General features: G+C 43.2%; 1 long non-coding RNA gene across 1 annotated transcript; it reads right to left on the bottom strand.

Annotated features, from left to right (window-relative positions):
• Positions 1-221: 221 nt before the first annotated feature.
• On the bottom strand, positions 222-19,177 carry LOC112962069. The gene is made up of 3 exons (XR_003252194.1): positions 19,110-19,177; positions 818-1,053; positions 222-473 (listed from the first exon to the last, which is right to left on the bottom strand). It is a non-coding gene; the product is annotated as an uncharacterized LOC112962069 (long non-coding RNA).
• Positions 19,178-20,275: the final 1,098 nt, after the last annotated feature.

Here is a 20,275-nt window from a genome sequence, read left to right as displayed (position 1 = left end):
GACTCTCAAGCAGCTACAAGCCAGGCTCAGCAACGGTAATGTGTACTTTGATTACACAGGCAGCCCTAGCCAACCAGAAACCTTCCAAGGCTGAGAAGGTAAGGGAAATGCAGGCAGTCCGACTCCAAAAACACTAGAAAAAAATCCATCATGGAACCAGTGATTCAAAGACCATCTTGTGTCCATGCCAACAAACAAGTCCACTTTTATATTAGGCACCTTCTTCTAAAGAGTTACTCAAAAGCTGCCTCCCAGGAAACAAACTGCTTCTCTGACATCTGAAGTTATCTTGCTGGTCTTCTATACTCACATTAGCATCCCGAGATCCCGCAGACTTCTGCATCGTTCCAAATTTCTCCTGCACCATTAGCGATCATACAGATGAAGATTCATATGTAGAGCTACTGCCTTCCAAACCAAATTCCCTGGGGCTGAGCTTTCTTCAACATCTTTTCTTCCCCATCCTCACTCACCTCAGAAATTTCAGAAAAGAAAACTTGAAAAGTTAAACTGATCTTGCAATTCCTAGGTCACTTCCACTATTCCCATGCCATTATTGCGTTAGTCTCTCAGTAAACTCTACCTCCCTCTCCCTCCCACTGCAGCCCACTAATGAAATTATACATGAAGAGGAAAAAAAAAAGTGGCCCTGGCACACACAGTCGGGGGAGCCTTTAATGTCACCACTTGCTCTTGGAACAACAGCAGGTTTTGTTCACCATGACTAGCTCTTTTCCAGGACTCCCACTACAACTGTCCATTTTCTCTTCTGTCTGGCCAGTACACACTTGCTGCCCCTCCCAACCTTGTGCCTCACCTCCAACTGCTCAGTTGTGCTCTCAGACAGTGCTGAAGGGTGAAAGACGTGCCATCCAAAAGTAGTAGGGAAACAAATACCGCCCTTGAACCTCACAAGGCCCCAGGGCCAAGTCAGGGTCCCTCATGAAAGACTGAAGAAGACTAACAAATAGAGTTGAGGGCAAGTATGTTTGCAGGTGTAAAATTAACTATTCTGAATCTCCCTTTTCCTTTTGCACAGCTTGGTCTGACGTCCTGTGAATAAGGAAAGGAAATCACTGTTCCAGATAAGAATGACATGCATGCAGTTCATATGCTTCAGATTACAGAAGTAGTGGATCTAATAGTTTCAATTACGCATAAAAGCCAAAATCAAGTTGAAATCCAAGTTCTACCACAGTGTCATGTTGCAACTTTACATAGTCCTTCAGCCAGTTTTCTCCAGTGAAGACAGAGGTTGCCAACCAAGAACCACTTTGTGGGATTAGCCAATGTTTATGAAGCACTTTTAATATTTAAAGTGTCGCCTGAGTGCTAAATATTTCTCTGGCACTATCAGCTTGAACAGCAACTGAATATCTTGTATCTACTCCTGCTGATCTTGAGCTGGTCGCCAAAGGTGTCAATCGACGTGGTTTCTAACCACTGCATTTGGCATTTCTAGACATATCACAGAATTGGACAGACCTAGTGAATTAATAAATGGTAATTTTCAAAAAATGCTAGTGGAATAGTAAGTTTAGGGGGGGGGGTTACACATTCTCATACATGTGCACAAAAACACATTAATGAAATGAACTTCAACCGTATAAAGAGAGGTTCCCACTGCCCATTCATTCGGACAGAATTGGCTTAGCAATATTATTAAAGGTACTTAGTGTACGCCAACTTGATGGGAGTYTAATGGAGCCAAAGGCCTTCATGCCCCAAAAAGTTTTTGTCAATGCTCTCACAGCATCTGAATTAAGAAACTGAGACATAAGTCCAAGCATACAGGACAGCAGTATAGCATTGCTCATGCCACTACTACTCCACAGTGTGCATTAGAACATGCAAAGAGCAACAAACAGGTACATACTTATTTTCATTTCTTTCTTGCTCTTGTTCCCTCATTGCCTAAATCTCTTTTCCAGCTAGAATACAAGCAGAATTTGTCTCTGTGTCAAGAGCTTCCCATTATYGGCACTATCACACATGGAGCCAAGCTTTAAGTGTTCAGTCTGAGCTTTCACTTTTTCCCATCCACTCACCTTTTGTCATCCACATTCCACTACTACTTCCCCACCCCATCTATCCTCGGATGACCTACGTTTCACACAGGTTTATAAACATTTATAATATACAAACAGTTCAGTCTTCCCTTCGGCCCCTGTAAATTCTCATCAATAGTAACCCAATCTAGTAACTGTTATCAAGCAGTTAAAAATAAGTTCACTTCCAAGTGTCTACTTTGCATGAGGAAGAGAAGAAAAACAAAACTGGAAAACCCTCGCTTTGTAAACACCAGCTACTCTGAAAACATTGCTGTCAACGGGAAACAGTTACACTAAAGTGCATATGTATTTGGCTTATAATTTGCCAACAATGGAGAAAAATACAACTGCATGGAAGGATTCCCATAACATGAGCACAAAATCAAAAATGGAAAGGTTACGTCACAAATTCAAAGAGGGAATGTCATCTGAAACGCATGCTGCATTGCAGAGGGGTAGGTTTTTTGCGCATGACTGAAATCAGTGTTGTCCCAGACTGCATCCAGACAGACTGTTTGATATGATTTTAAAATGTCATGATTTTAAGTCAATTACATAACTGACACCTTACTCAGGAGTCGGAGCATTTGGAATCAACAGTGCTGTGCACCATAAGGAGCCAACGCTTAGACACCACAACAAGAGTCAGAGCAGCAAGGACCTTGCCATCAAAAGTTAATTCAAACCTTTGTTTAAGAGTAGGCCGGAATTCTCTTTCAGGCCTCTCACCGCTGTACAACCCCGTAACCACCTAGGGCACACAGCCTCGGTGCCCCCGAGCAGCAGCAGCGTCCACATGTCCCCRGGCCACCGGCACGCGAGCAGCGACGCGGCTGCAGCCTGCTTGCGAGCAAATTCAAGGTGGACAAGACGGGCAACGACCTTGAGTTTTCTCTGACTGCCTTTTGCCAGACCCAACAAGGTGAGCTGACTCCGGGCCCGGGCTGCACCTGCCTGGACGCTGTGTCTGCCATCTCTCTTCCAAGGTGAACATGCTGATAGCCAGAGACACAAATGCGTAAAACCCAAGGACAAAGGAACCCATTGCAGAGAAAACATTATCCAAAGCCAAAACAGAGTCACCGCAATGCTTTCTATGCGGCAGCGGAGCCAGAGAACAGTAGGCTTGTTAATGCTTAGTAACTCAATACAGAAACAAAGAGGAAGAGGACCCCAAAATTTTGGTTACCAGGGCAATCATCAACAATCGGACAGTTTCTCGGCAGCCAGGGAGAGCCTTTTTGAGAGGAATCATGTAAAAAGATCGGGTAAGACCAGCTGCAGCACAATCATGGAAGGAGGCTGATTACAGCAGGAATGATATTGCATTTTCCACATAAATTTCTAAGGGTTTCACACGGGACAGAGTAACACTGCTTACACACTTGAGTCCTAGCAACACAATTTAAATGACTTTGGATAACACCAGTAAGGTGTATTTCACAGTGTTTTGAGCAGGTTTTTTGAATGTGTTCAAGTCTGTCATTGACAAATGCTTCTGATTTCCTATCAGGTGACTCACTAAAGTCACACATCATAAATTGTTCTTATTGAAGCTAAGAATTAGTATTGCGGGAGTAAGAAAAGGCTGAAAATTCTGAAGTTTAGACATAGCTAAGTACAAATAAGTCCTCCTAATAATACATGCCATTCTTGCAGGGCCACTTACACTCTTTTCCTTGCAAAGCCAACAGAAACCAAAGGATCGTGACAAAGAAGTTTGGAATTTCAGTTCAAATTCTAGAAACACATTTATTAGGAGAATAAAAATCTTAACAGAAAAAATAAAAAACAATTTTAATCATAATTATAACAAAGAGACGATCTTGCTATTCTCACAAGTGATTGGAACATCTTAGGCACTGCATTTTGCCATTCTTTAACAATTCTAAAGCAGAGCAAAGTTTTCCATCTGGGAGAAGGAAGACATGCCACTGGGGGTTTTCTAAAGCCTAGTCTTTGTTTGGGGATCTAATATGGAAAACACATCCACTTAGCCCAAATCACTTTCCCTTCCAGCTTGATACGATCTGAATTAGGAGGACAGGAAGCTGGCTTTGTTGCAGCCAGCAAGAAGTGCAGTCTTATCACGTGGACTACTGAGTAAGGTTTTGAAATTTTAAGATCTGCATGTGGTAAAAAAAAGCATTTTGCCATTTACCTCAGAGATACGTAACTTGCTTTAAAATAGATTACTTGGGTGTCTCTGCACAGCATCTCTTGTTTGGACAAGCATATTTACTTTGGTGACTATTTTAATTATGACTCACTCAAGCAAGCCAGGGCACCCTACCATTCAAAACCCCAAAGTGCTGACTTAGGGTTTGTGATGCAAATCTGTCAGGAAACAGTGTTTCCCTGTTGAACTCCGAGATGCACAGACCTGGTCGCTAGTACACATTATAACAGGATGCACCACTGTAGCTAGACGGTTCTGGGCACAACAAGAGAAGTCATGCTGTTTTCTAAGTTCCACATACAACTCGATAATTGTTAAAAGAGAATTTTCCAATCAAATAGATGTGTGTGTGTGTGTGTGTGTGTGTGTGTGTGTGTGTACACACAGGCATATAAAGTATAAGTGATTTTAAACAAGTTTGGGGGATAGGATGGTATCTACAAAGAAACAGTTAAGTGTATTCTGAATGAATTTTTTTTTTTGCTATGAGGCTAAAAAGTAGAAGATATAAAAACAAACTACTAAAATGCACTGCTATAAAGAGAAAAATTCCACTTCAGCTGCAACTGCTTGCCTTAAGGACTAATTCAAAGAGAAGAAAACAGGAATAAGCAAGTTTTATAAAATATTATCACTCTCATAGCAATACTGAAGTTCTTTACGTTTTGTTAGTTAATACTCGTCCTCCTCAAAACTGACACCCTGACGGAAATTTTTCTTGTTCACCCTCGAAAGGGCTTGAGAAAGGCCAGTGCAGCGTTGCACATCCCGCACTACGTCCCCTAATTGCAGCCATTTGTAGTTATTCCTGAACTACAACAGTATCTGTTTCAGAATATAAGCCTGAGTAAGCCCCGGGAGCCTTTCAGTGGACCTCCTCCAGCGAGTTCCACTCTTGTCCCACGAAGCATGTGAGAGTCACAGCGCAGGACAAGCCCCTGCAGTAATTGCTGTATCAGTTTCCATGCTCCTCCGGACAGAGCAATGCCTGTAATTGTAAACTACAAACCTTTTAATAACCTGCTCAATTATGAAGAAAACAACCTTTTGAACAGAAGTATCGTGGCAACATAATTCAGAGTCTCCTGTTCTGCTCTGGCAGGGCATGTCAACGATAGCAAACAATTTATTCCACTATAACCTGAAGCCTGGTTAAGGATTCCTAAACCACTCAGGGAGAAACTGAGAGACAGCGATGATTCTGCCATGTGTTATCAATGATGGCAGTCCCGCTCAACCTTCCGGCTTCCTGGCTTTCCCTGGAAGAGCTCAAAATGATGGAACGTATAGGTTTTATCACAAGCCTCTATACACTTCCCGAAACATGTGCTGTTCCCCAGCCACTTACTACTACCCACTAATTTTTTTCCATGATATTGATCAAACGATGCCAACTATGAGAAAAGCATATCATCTGCTTGACTTCTCCTACCCGTTACAGTCAGGAATATTTAACACAGCTGTTTGTTGGATTTCACAGTGTAGTTCAACATCTTGGACCTGGCATTTTAGATCATCATTTAAAAATACACAATGGCTGAACCAGTGCTGTACCACTTAATGGAAAATTAATTTGAGAAATCTGTAGAAACTGTCTTGGAACAGAATTAGTAGTTTGGAAAAAAAACTTGCACTTAAATTAAATGGGATCTGTCTCCAAAAATCTAGCGTCTTGCCTGTTATCCGGTACCCTTTGTGTACATGCAACAGCATGATCCCTAGAAATTTGCACCAAATGAATGCTAACAGAAAATCTAAAGGCCACAGATTCACACAACTGATAAGAAACTTCTGTATTTTGACACTCATTGGAATTTTAACCAATTCGCTTGGCAGCAGCCATACACAGCCACATGCGTTCCCAAATATGAAAAGACAGAAGAACAAATTCATCACATGCCATTAGAAAGTGCTGTTGTGCTAGCACACCTATGGAGTGTTTCTAAATCCAAGAGAGAGTGCAAAAGTCCAGGAGCTAAGCAACTAAAATGGGAGCTGTCTTACAAGTGAGTGTTACAACTGCCCTCTGTTTTTCAGAAATAGTCATCAATAACAGGTAAACAACTTGAAGGATGATTTGGAGATTATAAAACATTCCAGCCTACTATAGCCCGTAAGAGGTAAATCAGATGTTTTGCTATGGTAAGAACCAAGTCAGCAGAATTTGCTTCAAATGTCTAATGACAAATTCTGAAGTTCATTGTCATCTTACTAAACTGAGGGCAGCTTTACCTGTCTAAGACTGTTAAAGGCTTCACATCTGCAAGTGTCAGGTTTGCAACTTAAGTGATTGTTTTAGAGATGTGCAGGTATAAAGCCTTGAGAAGGCTCCCAGCCTTCTCCACACAAATCTGACCCGCTTTCGTCTCACCCTGCTGTACGCTGGGTTTTGTTGCCATGGTAAAAGCTCTGACACATTTAGTCTTCTCACCAATTTCCTGCTGAACTACAAACTACTGATGTTTAGCACCTCACTGCTTATCAGTAATGTGATAAGGAACCCCCCTACCATAAACACACATGTGAAAACAAATCAAGAACTTTGATTCAGCCACATGTTCTCCCTTCCCTTGGTCACTCTACTCTGCCAATAGCATTTTCAAAACAACTTTAGTTCCATCTCTACTAAATTAGAATATTTCTTGCCTCATCTGTATCCTGTATAAGGATGGTTTAAGTACAGCATTAATGTTTCCTCAGAACACGCAAGATTTCACATGCTCCTGAAAAGTCTATCTTGCATCCTTAAGCTCTCCATTAGCCAGCTGCCTTTAAATGATGCCCTACAAAAGTCCAAGAGATTTGATCAACATGCAGACACGCTGGTCTAGAAGAAGAGTAGATACGCCTGTTGTGATTTGGATTGCAACAACTGATAATCCCACTCTTACGACAACCTGCCAGACAAACTTGGACCACCGAGCCCCTACTATCTGACATGCTTTTTTATCAGGTTACACTCCCACAATGAGCAGTAAGATGCGAGAGGCCAGATTGCTGAAACGCCAAGCAGGATTTTTGTACATCTTGACTGGCAACACAGAATATGTAAATCTGTTCACAGAGCACAGCATGTTGACACACACATCCTCAAACCAAACACAAATTGTAGGCCTACCATTTTTCACAACAAGCTTTAAGAAAAAAGTGCTAACAGCTGCCTCCCTATTCTCCCGGAGACTCTGAAGCACAATTAGTAAATCCCTTACGCTTCTACAGTCTCCCACCGACCTCATGCCCTGAGAAGAAACAAACAGTATTTGCACATGAAGCATGGTTAGCACCCACATGTTCTCCAACAACTCGGAAGATTCTGAGCTGAAGTTTCTCCAAAGACAATACTTAGTATGAACCAGATACTGTTGCATAGGTTCTACCAGCTTCTCTTCATAAAGGTGCTTTAGAAACATTTTTTAGAACTGCTGGTCTTGCTGTTTTCATTGGCTTCAAAACAGAGCTCACAAGAGTGACTGTTGCCACCAAAAAAGACAGAATAAATGGTGTATTTCCCTGGGAAATTCACCATCTGGGGACACACATTGGTTTTCCAGGTCTCTCTGGACAATTTAATAAGTGTCATAATTCACTTGACACTGTATCTAGTCCTTGTCTGAAAAAAGAGACAGTATAATCTCAGATGCCATAGGATAGTTTGGGAACTGTGCTGTTTTCCTTTGAGCTCACATGGAGGAACTAACTCCATACCCAACTGTGTAAATGGTAAGTGAAAGCAATGATCTCCTGTAGCAAACTGGGATCAACAGCACATACGACAATCCCGGGCGACCCCCCCCCACACACACACAACACAAACAGYGGAAAGTAGAGATTAAGGCCTACATGTCTAGCAAATGACTCAGTAACTGCAGAAGTGCCTGAGTGGGAAAATACCTATAGTCAGTCTTCACTTGTCTTTTTACTGTGAAATGTGATTCTCAACTTGGCTGAAAAAATATTAATATTTTGTTCTGACTAAGCATAAGTTTCCCCATACAACTCAGCTACTGTGGGAAATGCACATCCCCTGCAACTCTGCCAGGGCAGTGGGCACCGAACACCCACACAGCAGCAAACTTCATGGAGGTAACTACTACAATTTTATTCCTCTCCACCAATTCTCGTACAAGCAGAAACAAAAATATAAACAGCTGAATTAACTAGCAGAAGAGGAAAAGTCTTTGGTTTATCTTATACACACCCCCAAAGCAGTACAGGTGAAAAACAGTCATCGCTGAGACCAAATATTAAAATCCTTGTATTCAGAATGAATCAGAATGACCTTTTTTGGTTTCCAGTGAGATTGTGCTAGGAAACAAACAGTTGCTACATAACCGACAACTGTCTCACTTGGTCAAAATGCATGAGAGGCAAGAACACAGATAGGCTTTGTAGAGCTAAGAACATACTCCTTAATGGTTACTGGATACCATTTTTATTTGTTTAATAATATGTTTAGATGTGCAGAAAAAGAGTAGTAAGAACCATGGTACATACTAATCAACCTTATGGGGCCGGGGGGGTGGGGGGGAAGCCATACAACCTCAAAACTCCCCAAACCAGCTACAGCTGTTAGCGGCCTCAGGATGCAAAAGATACCAAATACAATAGAAGCTTCCCACAAAAGAACACTGTTGTGTTCTAGCCACCTGGTAACCAGGATCCACCTCAAGCAGCACATTACCCTTTCAATCTTTGCAGGCACAGGAGAGGCCAGAACAATTCCCTGCAACAACCCGAGCAGCTCCAGCTTTCTGTGTGGCCAGGGTGAGCAGGCTGCATCTGCATTTAGCAAATGTCATGAGCAACCGCAGGCCAGGAGTTGCCATGCATACTACCAATACCAGTATCTGTCAGCAACACAAGCTGATAACCTTGACATAACCACTTGCAAGATTACAGCCCAAGGATTTCCTACAAGTGTCATATCTAGAGAGGAAAGACTAAGTGCAAAGTCTAAGACTTTTCATCTTCAGTTACTGTTAGCACTACTGAGCTTAATCTAAAAATTTAGGAAACACAGAAACATGGTTATATAGTTGCAGTGACTTGGCAAAAGGCAAACATTTTTCTAGGACACCAATTATTTCAGTGCAAAGATAACCATGGACAAGATTGGAGAGGAGTTTCTCTTTACCTCCAGGTGCTACGCAAACCCACAGAGCTGATGATCTAGGATTTAGACAGCTGACGGACTGGCTAGTACTGTACCTCAGTAGTTCAGCTGGCAACTGCCTGTACTGCTTTACCAGCGAGACAGTAGCAACTCCAGGCCTCAAGGCAAAGGTAAGCATAAACCTTTCTTGAAGCGACAGAAGAGAAGCAAACAAGCACATAACGAGAAGCAGCACTGCTAGCTAAAGGAAAGCATGGACAAACACTTTGTAAGAATTCAGACACAAATGATGAAAGGCCTTTTTTCATCTAACTTGTTCACATTGATTATAAATCAATCCATACCCCAGAGGATCCAAACAGGTATGTCTACCTCCACTAGGAAGCATACCTGCTGCCCTAGCCAGGGTAACCTGCACATCAGTACCACTCCAGACACCTGCAAGCCTTGAAGCAGCAGCACTGCATCTAAACAGATTGTATTCTTCCATCCCACAGAGGGAAACTGGCTGCAAATGAGGATCGCCACTGCAATGTAGCATATTATCCAATCAGACTTCATACAATTACATATGGCCAACCAGATCTTAGTTTGTCAACATATTCCTACAAAGTTCATCGAAAAGATGAAAACATTGTTAAATGCTACAATTAATTTTAGGTGGAGCCTTATCAGCTCCAATTCAGCTGCCCTTGGCAGTCAGCAATAAGCTTTAGGCCTTAGAAGACCACTGTCCCCCCTGAGAAAGACCAGGAACACCTGGAACTAGCTGATGAGCCCGAACAGAGTGGAAAATCTGGGAACACTCCAGGCTAAAGGACAGACACGTTTTTCTCCACTAGATGACTGAGCTCTACAATAAGCCTTTTGCCAACAGCATGATGGCTCAGTTCTTTCACATGCTAGTCGGTGTTATACTTCCAGGTAAATTACACCTCTATTCCTGTGCCTGCCCTTTATGCCCAGAAAAAGGCTGCTCAGGAAGCGAGACAGTTGAAAGACAAGGTGGAAGAGCATGGACCAATTAGAAGAGAGTGGTTTAGGTAAGGAAACAAATGAAGGAAATTTGTTTTGTGTTATTTTACAGGTTTATGTGCAACTGCTCAGCCTTGAAAACACTTCACAGGGTCCACTCTGTTCAAAACTACTTCAAATTGGACTAATATTTAAAAAGTCATTGGAAGGAGATGTGAAACACTCATCTGCTTGCTGAAAGGCAGTGGACATTCACAGCCTCAAAATCCAGAGTTTAATTGCAATACTTTAATCCGATGCCGCAACCCCACATTCTCTTTTATTCCCATTAGCATCAAGCCGTGCATCTGCCTAATGGAACTCTGACAGTTGTCCTGTGCCTGGCTGTCGAACACTTTAGCCTCTAGCTTCAGTCCCACAGTTGCATGCCGATATCCTGCAGAGACTCCTTTTCTTCTAAACGGTCTTCAAAACTTGACAATTGATGTACTATAATTGCACCAGACACTTTTAAGAAGTTGCAGGCAGAGCTTCCAACTACCAAGCCATACAAAAAAGTAGCAAATACCGAGGAGATACTGAACTCCAATGAAAACATTAAATTTGATTGTTAATAATGAAGACACCCTCTGCATTACACAATGCCAAGATTTAGGCTAGTCACCTCATCTGTCTGCAAATCAAGACAACTAATTCAATGCATATAGGTTGCTTCTGTGAGCAGGTTTCGTTTGGACAGCCAAGGCAGGCTTCAGCTTTGGGAAGTTAGTCACATAAGGGTCCCGCTCCCGTCAGAGGAAAGAAACAGGCAATTTCACACAGCAGTTCAGCTGACCTATTTTAGGGTGTGCTGAATCACCTTCCCAACCGTTTTCCCATTTCTCTCACTGGCTGACCCCACTAGCTCAGGCTTTCACGTCTGAAGTCAGGTGAATACATCCCACTTAAGCTTTATCTTTCGCAGCACAAGAACATTTTATAAGCATATTCGTGTTCCCATTTTATTCTCTTGTTATGTCTGCTTGTGAGCTTGTTCAAATGGACTCTTGGGAATTCTGGCTCCCTAACTTTTCTGAGGGATGAGCTTTAGGAGATTTTTCCGATGAAGCATTTCCCCCTGAAAGCCTTCACAGATTCTGAGCATAACACAGTCATTTTGCCCAAATCAGTGTAGCATTACCTTTACGCGCTTCTATGAAGGGGCACTAAACCAACACTTGCACTTATACCCCTAATTTCATTTCAAACATTTAACGACCAGAAAACTTTCAGAAAGAAAATTCACACACTAGCCACATGCATAAGATAACTAAGTTATCTTCCATCAATAATCAAATCCACCATGGCCATGAACTACAGAATTCACACTGTTTTCCCCTAATTAAGTTATGAAACTCAGAGGCACACTAGAGTCACTCCAAACAAGTTTTTACTGTGCAAGAACTAAGCCTTTTCTATAGTTTATGTCTGTAACTCTGTAGTTACATACATCATTCTGCTACAGCAGATTCTAAGGTGTTAAAATGTTCAAGAATTTTGACATCTCAGTAAACAGTGACTTCTGGTGCAGACAGCACATTGTATTAGACCCAGAAAAGAAGGGATCCAGCATAGTGCAGTTTTGCTTCAGTAAAAACGGTAAAGACAACAAAATAGGGGTCTTCTTAAATGGAAGGGAGGTTTACATTACCTGACATTTCAGACGAACAGGTGCATCAGCTGACACTGTAGAAGCTTTCTTCCAGAACAAAGCCATTACCTCGTTTTGCTCCAGAATCTAATGTTGCTTGACATTATGATTTGCTTTCAAACTGGGGGGGGACAAAACTGGAACCAGCACAAAAGAGGCCTCTGCCTCAAAAACACATTCCCTATCAGCACCCCCACGTAATCTTTCACAGAAGTTGAACCCACCTGACAAAGCCGAGAGCTCATACCGGCCATGAAACCTAAGAGAGTAAGTACCTTTCTGACCGTCTTCATGAAGAAGACAGAGACAGGCCACATCTGCCACAAGCCAGGCTTAGATTTTTTTTTTTTCCTGAACAGAACATTAATTCTTGTCCAAAGACAGCATTATTCTACCATGCTTAGTCAGAAAAAAACAGTGAGCTTATGTTGCTGGGAGTATTTTAAGCTTTCAGAAAAAAATCCTTACTGCTGCCTCACCCATAGGATTAAGCAGCTGTGTATCACAAGAAGATTTTCGAGCAAAACTAGTGCCATGTTTCCCCCACACTGCAAACATAGCCAGGATTTCTGGTCAGCAGCGCAACTCTTGCAACTGAATCTTCAATATTACAGTAGCACCACACCCTGAATTGCAGCTGGCCAGACTGCTAATTGTTCCCAACTCGCATTTCCAACACTGGATACAGACACAGTTGGGATAACCAGAAACAACAGCAAAACTTCAGTGTAATCAGAATACCTGCTGTATAAGAATTAAATACACTTCAGCTCAATGTAACGTTTGGCAAGGCATGCCAGTGAATGTCATGGGAAAGCCTACAGCTACACAGCGAGATCCACCTAGGTGGCAGATACACAGGCTGCGCCAGGACATCCTGCCCGTCCTCTGAACACTGCTGACTAGCAAAGCAAAGCTGGTCTCCCCCAACACGCAGCCAAACGCTGTGCTATTTTTGAGCACAACATGTCAGTTCCATTGGGTGTGGGAGTTTGTTTGTGTGGGTTAGTATGATTCGACTACTTTGAAACTTGGCTGAAGCCACATAATTCCCTTTTTATGGAACCCCTTTGATGGCAATTTAACAGAGAGGGTGAGGTTTAGCCTCAGCTATAGACATGGGGTCAGAGTTACTAGAAAAAGACACATAATGACTAATAATGAATCAACCCTCAGTGGTTTCTTTATTTAAGTGTAAACACAGCATATTAAACCCCTGGACTGGCATTAGCAGCAAGGTCTTGTCTGTAATAAATGAGTACAACAGTTTAACTAGAGAATTTTAAAATTGCTCTAGTTAAGCCAGTGCAAGCTCCAAAGGGAGACACTTGAGTCAGTTTAACCCTTGCTTACATAAGTTTGGCTGAAGCCAGAAGCTGACCTGTACTGTGCAGCCTGCAGGACTGACACCTTCCAGACAACAGCGCCTATTACAGCGTCCTAGGGGAAGTCAGAATTCCCACCAGAATCTCTTTGGTCAGTGAGAATTTTGACTTTAAATTGTATCTTTTACTATGCTGGCAACACTGAAGCAGCTTCCTAAAGCTTTACTATCATGAAAAAGCACAGTCCTTACAGAATTATCTTGACAAGAGCAAGAAGGCACAAGTCGCTTGGGCTAATATATTTTCATAGCAATTGTACAAGGTTGATGCATAACCCAATGGAAGTATATGGGGAGAAAGGAGTTTAGCTGCTGCTTCTCTACGAAAATATCTAACACCCAAGGAGTCTAGCCTCCCAACAGTGTCTTGAGATTTCCATGCTTCCTCCTTCAGGAACAAACGAGAACACAGGTTCTAGAAACCCTAATCAGGCCTCCACACTGCTCACAAAACCTTTGCAAGGTAACTACTAAGAACAGAAACACCGATCCGATTTTATGTCACCACCATTCCTCTTCCCTCTCCTCTGCAGTAGCAACTGCTTTTCCTCACTGGGGCTATTTCTGTACCTGCCTGACAAAAATCAAACACTGTTGACTGGCATTTGTTTTGCTCACGCGGCCAGCTTAGAAGCTCATCTCCTGCTGTACCAACTCCAAAGCTTCAGCACAAACTTTTGGGGGAAGGGATACTGGACAGTAATGGGGCAGAGACATTCAAGAGGTACACAAGATGTAACCTTCTCTAACAAGGTTATCTCCGACAGAGCAGAGAAGTAGATACTCATTACCTTTGCTCTTTTAGGCGACGCCACCCAAGACTGAACACATGACAGGATCCGCAGGCCCATTCGCCAAATCCCACAGAGGAGCATTAGCGCTCTGTCAGCTGGCAGTCACGGCCCTGATTCGAAGTGTTTGCACTGTCAGACTCATCAAGAAGAGGCCTGATCTCAAATTGAACTATGTGTTCGCATTATTCTCTTGGTAATCATAGGTTATATCCTACAGCAAGGAAATATTTTAATGAAACATGTAACRTCACTATTTCAGGCTGTAGTTGATACAGTTAATACTGCACTAGGGATAAGAAGGAATATTTATTAAACCTTACGGAAATAACTATGCTTAGCCAAAAGTCCATTTCTAGCTTTTAGGCTTTTACTAAATCTCCCTACTAAATGAGAACTAAAATACAACTCTTTTGCAGCACACAAGTGACAAGAACAATGGCCATGTGAGCAGTATTATAATAGATGCCGGAGGAATTAGTGATTCACAACCATCGGTCTTTCTTATGCCCAAGAGAAATAAGCAGCAGGACAGATGAGGCACCAACAAATACTGAAAGAGACAGGGAAAATGACTAGACAGGTTACCCTGTTAGTCCCATTCCCGGGCTTCATTATGAAGCGAACAGCACTAGTATTAAAAAACTTCCCTGTGACATGATGATGATGAATCACAACATACCAATACACAGACTACGTGGAGATTATCACACTTGGAGCACTGATGGAGGAGGTGATTTGTGGCTGTCCCAGAGCCACGAGCCTCGCTGCCGCATGTCAAAGGTAGGAAGAACAGGACGACGAGCAGCAGCCAAAACCTTGCCACTGGCTAGTCCGAGCACAACCTGCATTCATTTCAAAGAGGCAGAAATCCAGACAACAGTCATCATGGCTTCTTGAGTTTCCTGCATGCAGGAACCAAACTGCGCCAAACTGAGCCAGACTCCTTCCCCAGCAGCACAGCCTAATTACTAACAAAGTCTACCAGCTGGATTTTCATCCTGGTTTTAAGTGTCACAACCCCCACCTCCAAGAATTCAATGCAAAACATGCTCCCTTACTCCAACTCATCCATACACAAACCACAGAAACTAAGCCCATTCTCTCACAGGAGGGAACATTCTCTGCAATTTAAATTAGAGACATCTCCCATTCTCCAGAAGAGGATGTACTCCTTAAAAACCTAAGGAAAAAAAAAGTCAGCTTACTTCTAGCATTTCTTCAGTCTTGCCACACCTGGTACTTGCAATGGTGGGAGAAGGCCTACRTTCTGCCAGGGACTCAGGCACCACCTTTTTGGGTTACTACCTAATAAAGAGCTCCGGATAGCCTCTTAAACATGATGCCATTATGCAGAACTAGTTAAAACTTCCTAGCTTTGTCTGTTACCTAGCCATTACTTAAAATTCTCAGGAACTCGAAAATAACAGGCAATCAGCTTGCAAGAGGTTAAGACAGTCTAGCAGGAGGATCACTGGACTTGGGAGGTAGCCATGTTCTTCCAGGACTGTGAATTCTTATCTCCATTTTGAGAGAAAATGGAGGCAAAAATTAATACTCATCTCCCAGTGACGCATGAAAAGCCCAATACATGCAGTGCAATGGTTTGAACTTACAAAAACATCCATTCATAAATAAGAGAGGGCTTAACATTTACAGCAATGAATTACTTGAAAGAGCATCAGAGCAGCAGTCCAACCGTCATAAAAATATTCACAGGTACGTGTACGCTCAGCAGTTGGGCTAAGTCACCAGCATGCTGTAGCTAACAGAAGGGAAGAAACAAGAACAGTATAGAGCGCTTTTAGCATTGCACAACAGCCACAAAGGTGCCTCTCCTCCCTTCCCATCCCCACCAGCTTCTAAGGACCTAAGCGTAACTTCCAAAATGCACAGGAACACAAGGTACATGCTCCACAGTGCATTCACGAAGTCCCCTCTGTTAACAAACACTGATCAACTCTTATGAAATAACATGGCATTAAAAACAACTCCCATGTCTGAACAGAGCTGGAATCCTAATGAAGTCACTCGGATGATTTATAAATGGAAATTGTGTGGAAAACAATTCATTCAATAGATCACTCTGAAGATTTTTAGAACAAAAAGAAAAGAGTTTCTTGTGAAACACCAGAAGAGACAAAGGAAGGGGGGACAGAAGGCAGGAAACAGAAAAGGAGAGATGTAGCAAGATATCCTGCAGGTGCCCAATTAATCCCAGTCAGAGAAACAGCTCCAGTTCCTGTCCAGCTATCAGAATAGCGCTCTCTCTTGCAGAACACAAGATTTCAACTTTGCATAACCAGGGACTGAATGTAAATTGCTGGCTTGGTTAATACATAAATTGTCAACTGTTCCTTTCTATTTCATTAGTTCCAGCAGAGACAATTATGAATACAGGCCTCCTGCCCTTTAGGATGATTAACATTCCCTTTCGTTAGTGTCCCCAACACTGCTGACCCACATTCAACTTGTAAAATTCAGTTATATGTAAACTGCAATCTTCTGTGTCAGCAAGACGTGCCAGACCATTGCAACGAAGCGCACTTAGCACACACTCTCCTCCTGGCTGTAAACAAACGTATCTGCCAATTCCAAAGTGGCTACAAATTCTAAGTCTATTAACACAAGGAGCACCAAAATATTCTCTGCATTTCTTTTTCTGGGAAAAGGGGATGTGAGCCAGGAGCACTCAAGCCTTGATATCTTCAGATGTCATAGCAAAGTCCCCTCAGCTTTGTAAATGCCATAGGAAAGAAAAAACAGACTCCAATGCCTTATCAACAGACTACCTGTAAATTCACAAGGAGCAATTCAACATGTCTTCCAAGCTCTTAATTTCATCTTCAGCACAGTTTAAAAAGCCAGGATACAATATATTTAAAGCAACAGCAAGTTTGCACTGGAATTCCTTCCGAGACATCAGAGGAGCGTGATTCCAAGGAGGTCATGGCGAGCAAACCAGCTTTTCTCTCAAGAGAATGTGACACAGGGTCAAGTTTGTTCAGGGATTTGACAGCTATATTTGAATGCTGCCCAGTTCTTCTGCACAGCTACTACAGGAAGAGACCATCTCTGGAAGGGGTTGTCGGCACACTCAACAATTGTGCTACATTTGTTTTACATAATCAAAGAATTCTTTCAGATTACTAAATGGAGTCATTCCACAAAGGTTTTACTTTCTTCTAAGTCACTTCCACTAAGTCAAACTGCTAGAAGTATCACTGTAACAAAAACAAGCCCTCAGTAGCTCTATTTTGTATTCTCAATGCCATTTCAAAAAAAGACTTCCCAGACAGATTAGCCCTTTCCATCTTACGTTACATCAGTACCTCCCCTCTAACCTCATGATCGGTCTCAGAGCTTGAAACAAGTAGCTCTTCTCTCCTTCCTCGTTCCTGTCCCAGAGTCGGTAGTGACCGGCCCTGCAGAGAAGGCAATGTACTGTAACAACAGTACGCAAGATTGCAGGCAGAAGGAATCCACTCGCTTGCACCCCTCTTCACAGGGCGGATTTTAAAAGAAACCTGACTTCAGAGTTCAGAAAGTTTCCAGGTCAAGTTTCAGCTCCAAACTATTCCACCTCAGCCTTTCAGGCCCTGACCACTCACCCAACAGAACAGATGACGGTTGTTCTGAGTACAGGCATTTCTTTGGTCTGTCAAAGTAATAGGTGTTCAAAGCGATTACATCTCCCTCACTCAGCTGAAGGAGATTTGTAAGCAGGTAAAAGACCACCATTGCAGTAACTCACACACTCCACTAGGCTCAGGGATAGAGGACAACTACTAAATCTACCATCCCACCAGAAAATAGCTGTACTGCCTCCTAAAGAAGGGAACAAGTTAAGTTCAGTAACTCCAGAGCAGTAGATGCAACTAAATTGCTATTTAACAAAGCACATACTTTTTTCCTGAATGACAATTCAAGTTTAACATCATCTTCCATCAAAAATACATAAACTCCAGCTTCAGTCCTGTCCATTTTGGACATTATTTCCACCCTTCAGAAAAGTCTTCCAAAATGAAGAAAGAAGGGGGGGGGGGGAGCAATCTCTGCTTCAGTATTTTACAAGCTTCAGAGTTAACACCCCTCAAAAGAAACCTTGACTCAACTAGGAAGGCTGAAAACAGGAACTCAACTTGTAATTAAAGGATTGATCTCTACTCAAGAGGATCAGTCTTCTGCATTTGAAGCATCTGAGCTGTTATCACCCCTGCTTCTAATCAGCAAAATTCAGCTTTATAATGGGGAAAACAATGACCAAGCCCCACACAATAATAGCTGAAGTCTGGGTTAAGTTGTAGCATCTTGCACTTGAAGGCACAGAAACAGACATCAACTTATACAATATATGCAAGTATAACTAGCCCAATACTGAAAAGGACTGTCCAGCAGATGTTAAATAACTGAATTTTAAATAGCCACTGAAATGAATTTTACTCAGTTGTCTGGGCAAAAAAACAAAATTTCAACAAATAAAAGTAATTTTGGATTTACACTAATATTCCAAAACAATGTGACTTTAAAATTCACACTGCAATTAAAGCACACAAGCCAAACCATTCTTAACAGGCTCCATCTGCAGTGCTTCCAAGTTGCTAATACAGTAGCCAAGAGCATGACAGTAACACAAGAGAGTGCAATTTAGTTAAGACATGTCTGCTCCACTGCCTGAGCCTCATATCCTCAGGTTCAGCTTCCATCATGATTTTTAGCCCGCAGTGGTTTCTAGAGAACACTTCAGTACTGTCACTAGCAGCATGTATTGGCATACGCAGCAAGACAAACCATTGCAAAGAATAGGGTGTAACAAACAAAATCAAGACTATCGCAGTGCTATTTTTGTTTCCTCACACATCTCCAGACATATTCCACCAACTAACAAAGCAGATAAAGCAGTTGACCCAGGAATGAAACCCATACCTCAAGATACCTGTGCATTAGAACTGCTTGGTCAATAAGTCCCTTTCCTCCTCTTTATTCCTTGAAGTTTACTGTATGGCCCTGAAAGACTCAAAAAGAATCATTTTTTAAAGTTAGAGGGAAAATTGTCTTTAAAGCTAACAGCATTACCTTTTAAGTCAGATGCTACCCCCATATTCTACAAAACATCCAATTGTTCCACCTGCATATTTATCCATGTAAAATTAGACAAATCAAYATCAAATTAACCACATAATCACGAGTAATAAAACCAAAGTGTTCAAGACTTTCACTCATGAGGACGTTATTGAACCCCTAGCCAGAAAGAACGGCACCATGGCAACTGCCACTAGCTATGCCTCTGCTCTCAGAGTTCACAACTGAAATGACATGAGAAAGAGCCTTTTCAGCAACTCGTTACCTGCACCCGTATCGGCACTGCACTACGCACTAGACCACCAGGCCTCAAGAAGCCAACGGGCGCTCAGTCAACAGGTTCAGCCCCGGCTGGCCCAGCCTTGGGGACCGACCTTCCACCGCACGCTTGTCTGCTCCAGCCCTGCCTTGGGGAGTCGATCTCAGGAGGCGGCTCGCCACACAAAACGTTCCCCTGCACGTCGGGAACGGTCATCCAAACGGAGCCCCTTCTCCTCCACGGCGTTTGCGGGTTGACGGGAGTCTCAGCCTCCAAAGTTGCGTCTCACGCAGGCACCGCTCCGTGTCACCCAGACAGAGCGCCCACGCTGCCGGCAGCCCCCGGGCGCTGTCCTGAGTGGGGGTCGGCACCGCGGCCACGAGGCAGAGCGCCTGCATCATCCACAGCCCGGCTCCTGTCCTGAGTGGGGCCCGGCACCGCGGCCACGAGGCAGAGCTGCTGCTTCACCCGCAGCCCGTCCCCGTCTCGAGTGGGGACTAACACTGTGGCCACGAGGCAGAGTTCCCACACCACCTGCAGCCCGGCCCCTGTCCCGAGTGGGGACTGGCACCGAGGCTCCGAGGCAGAGCTGCTACTTCACCCGCAGCCTGACTCTGTCCCGAGTGGGGACCGGCACTGTGGCCACGGGGCAGAGCTCCGGCACCACCCGCCGCCCGGCCCCCGTCCCGAGTGGGGGCCGCCCCGCGGCCACGGGGCAGAGCTCCCGCACCACGCACGGCCCGGCGGCCCC

The sequence above is a fragment of the Apteryx rowi genome, unplaced genomic scaffold (assembly GCF_003343035.1).
Source record: "Apteryx rowi isolate R43461 unplaced genomic scaffold, aptRow1 scaffold_141, whole genome shotgun sequence".
Lineage (NCBI taxonomy): Eukaryota > Metazoa > Chordata > Aves > Apterygiformes > Apterygidae > Apteryx > Apteryx rowi.
This window is presented reverse-complemented; position numbering and strand designations above follow the sequence as displayed.